Source organism: Pteropus vampyrus, unplaced genomic scaffold, assembly GCF_000151845.1.
Source record: "Pteropus vampyrus isolate Shadow unplaced genomic scaffold, Pvam_2.0 Scaffold377, whole genome shotgun sequence".
Classification (NCBI taxonomy): domain Eukaryota; kingdom Metazoa; phylum Chordata; class Mammalia; order Chiroptera; family Pteropodidae; genus Pteropus; species Pteropus vampyrus.
The window spans coordinates 432,657-436,668 of NW_011889158.1; the positions used below are offsets into that span (position 1 = coordinate 432,657).

At 48.4% G+C, this 4,012-nt stretch overlaps 1 pseudogene; it reads left to right on the forward strand.

The window, feature by feature from the left end:
• Positions 1-560: 560 nt before the first annotated feature.
• Positions 561-677, forward strand: LOC111731456 (annotated as a pseudogene).
• Positions 678-4,012: the final 3,335 nt, after the last annotated feature.

The window sequence follows — 4,012 nt, forward strand, 5'->3', positions numbered from 1 at the left end:
TTAACCAGTGAGAGAAGGTGGGGAGGAAAGCGTGCTGTTCAATGAATGTCCAGTGCTCAGAGTCCCCACTGCGATCTTCCTGCCTGGAAGAGAGAACCTGGGTCACTCAGTCACATACGTGAGTGGGTGAAGTATAAATGCGATAAGGCAGGAAGAGGAAATAAAAGACATTTACGTCAGGAAGAAATGAAACTCTCTCTATCTGTAGACAACATGATTGTGTATGAGACGATTTCAAGAAATCTCCAAAAAGGTCTTAGAACTAATAACCAAGTTCAGCAAAATGTCAGGATACAGTACATTGACACATTTAAGTATAAAACTAACGTAAGATGCTCAGGATGTGTTTGCTGAAAACTGTAAAGCACTTATTTTAAAAAAATCCAATAAATGGAGAGATACATTTGTTCATGGATTGGAAGACTCCATGTAGTTAAAATGTCAATCCTTGCCAAACGATCTGTAGATTTAGCGCATTCCCAATCAAAGTCTCAGGAGAATCATTCCGAGGCATAGATGAGCTGATTCTGTTTTCATATCTGTGCTGCTGAAGCGAGCACGTGGATGATCGCCACCGTGAACAAGCCCGATCCCGTCTGATCTCGGAAGCTAAGCAGGGTCGGGCCTGGTCAGTACTTGGATGGGAGACCACCTCGGAAGACCAGGTGCTGTAGACGTTAAAAAAAAGATTGTAAGCCGTCAAGGTTCTTGCAGTCTGTGGGATCAACCAAGGGTTGCCTCGTCTAAAATAAATAAATAGATAGATAGATAGATAGATAGATAGATAAACAGTTTTGAAGGAGATGGACAAAATCAGAGTGTGAACACTACCTGGCTCGCAGGCACCTTTGTCACGTCACGTCAGTGTGGTGTGGCGAAGGACGGAGGTAACAGAATGGGGGTCCAGAAACAGCCACACAAGCAGAGCCCGCTGGTCTTCGCGAAGGTGCAGAGGAATTCAGTGGGGAAAGGTCAGTCTTTTCAATGAATGGTACCGGAGAAATTGGACATCTGTATGCAAAAAACAAAAAAACCCCGGACCCATTCCTCATGCAGTATCCAAAAATTCCACATGGATCCTTGACTAAAGCGGAAAATGATTAAACTCTTAGAAGTAAGAGAAAAATCTTCATGACCTTGGTTTAGGCAAAGAGTTCTTAGGGACCACACCAAAACCATGATGTCTAAAAGAAAAAATTAATAACTTAGATTTCATCAAAATAAAAATTTTTTACTCTGTGAAGAATGTTAGAGACCAGGAGAAAATATTTACAAATCTCACATGACAAAGGACTTACACCCAGAATAAATAAAGAACTCTCAAGATTCAAAAATAAGAAAGCAAACCCAAGCAACAATCAACCAAAAAGCATTTTTGAATTCTTTTTCTATGATATATAGATGGCAAACAGGCACTTACAAGACACTTAGCATCATCAGAGAAGTACAGTTTAAAAGCACAGTGAGTGAGATGCCCCACAGACCTAATAAGTGGCTAAATTATGAAATGGATTTCGGACTCCGAGCCCTCTGGGAAGGCGCCCAGTGCCGGGACACGCCTGCGCTGCTGGGGGGGCCGGGCAACGGCACGGCCGCTGTGCAGAGCAGTTCGGAGGTTTCCCGTGAAGTCAGACGCGCAGTTAGCCGCTCACGCAGCAGCCCCACGCCTGGGCATTTGCCGTGGAGAAATGAAGGCTTATTTATGCTCACCCAGAAACCTGGACACAAGTGCTGGCAGCAGCTTTGCTAACAGCCACCTGCACCTTGGGACAACACATGTCCCTCGGTGGGCGATTGGACAAACAGCTGGTTCACGCACGTGGTGACGTACTGCTCAACGGGAAGCCACAACGGCACATGCCACAGCAAGGGTCACTGTTGGACCCTTGCCAAATAGTCACCCAACCTGGTCGAGGTGACATCGCCTTGGATAATTTCTTTTCTAAAGGGTGCAGAGTGCTGTACTGGCTTCTTGTGGCTGGTATAACAAAGTACTACAAGTTTAGTGGCTTGAAAACGACACAGATTTATTCTGTGGTTCCAGAAGTCAGAAGTCTGAGATGGTTTTTCCTGGGCTCAAGTCCGGGTGTTCCTTCTGGCAGCTCCAGGGGAGAGTCCGTTCCCAGCTGAGAGGCCCCTGCATTCCTGGGCTTGGGGCCCCCTTTCCCGCAGTCACCTCACTCTGACCTCTGCCTCTGCTGTCACATCGCAGACTTCCTGCCTGCATTTTTCACTTAGTAGGAGCCTCGTGGCCTCACTGGTCTCACCTGGGGAATCCAAGATGTCGCCCCATTTCGAGGTCCCTTTCGCCACGGAGGGTGACATAGTCACAGATTCTGGCTGTGGACAGCTTTGGGGTGGGGGGGCCGTGATTCCACCCCTCCCCAAATACAGATGCGTTGATTCCGTAAGCCCCGCCCGTAGAACACAGCTCTGTGAGTCCCAGGCTGATGCCTTTTAATCAGCTCGAATCTTTGAGGAAAGCTTTCCAAAAGCTTCGAATGGCACGGAGGGAAGCCGGCGCGTGAAGAGGCGGTGCTGGGAGGGACGCGTCTACAGCCAGGGAGCAGGAGGGCTCTGCAGTCGCCAGACGCTGGGACAGACGCGCCTCACAGCCACCAGGACGACCCGCACCCCACTGAGGACTTCTGGGCTTCACAATGGGCTTTGCTGGTCGCAAACAGGAAGGGAGGCAGTCGATAAACAGAGGGCGTGGAGAAAAAATTACAGGAGAAATGCTCATTAAGAGCATAAAATAGGTTGCCGTGGGTCTCCAGCCCTCCGAAGCTGTCCGTGTCCGTTCGCGATGAGTGGCAGGGAGCTAGTGTGACCCCCGGGGCGGGGAGGCCGCGCGGGGTGGAGCACGGTGCCGAGGCCCGAAGCCTACCCAGGTTCAAGGCTGGCGTGACGGCGCAGGAGGCATTCGGTGGCACGTTTCATGTACCAGTATAGGGATTCCATGTGATTCGGTTTTCCTTCAAGGCTCGAAGCCCCTTTTGAAAAACTTTTCAGTTACAGTTGACATTCAGCTAGTCTCGGGTGTGCAGCAGAGTGGCGGGACGTGTGTGTAACTTGCTCAGTCTGGTGTTAAGGTGTCGCTGTTTCCTTCCGCTGTGCTCCCCGTCCCTGCACCGTTTTGTAGCTACTGCTTTGTACTTCCTCACCCCTTCCTCTGTCCCACCCAGCCCTTCAGCCCCCGTCTGGCGACCATCAGTTTGTTCTCTGTTTCTATGAGTCTATTTCTCTTTCGTTTGTTCATTTATTTTGTCCTCAGCTTCCACATATAAGTGAGATTATGGGGTATTTATTTGTCTCTCTGTGACTTATTTCACTTAGTGTAACATCCTTAAGATACCAGCCAGTAAGTATAGTGATTGTAATAGTCGTAAAGCAGCTGCCTCAGAATTTAATATTTTTCTCTTACTAAGCCACTAATGAAGCCACAGTTCTTCTGTAAGATGTGACCTCTGACAGCTTTATGTGTTTTATTTTTCTGTATCACATATCTTCAATACCTTCTGGTAGGAAGGCAGAAATCAACAAAGAGCTATTCAGAGATTAAGAATGGAATGAAATGGTAGTTGCTATTTAAATGATTACACTGGAAACACATCCATGCACATGTGTGAACGCACACAGATCCCGTGTATTTCCATTACTTGTCGCTCTTTACAATGCCCAAATCGGCAGGTGCGTTTACATCAGGTTGATTTTGAAATGGAAGACCCACAAGACTGTATGTAACACAAGATCCGGGCTTCTGATGTCCTAACAGTTAGGGAGATAATAAAGTGAAAGAACAGAGAAGGAAAATTCGGTCTGAGATAGTTGAATGCCAGGCTGTAGGGCCGGTCCCAGATTTGGGGACTTCATAGAGTGAAGGCGACGTCCGTCCCCACGTCAGACTGGAACAGAGTCCACTGAACTGCCAGGGCGCGGGGGACTTGCCACCTGGCAGCCTTAGGCAAGGTGCTCCATCTCACCCAGCCGCAGTGTCCTCCCCGGCAGGTGG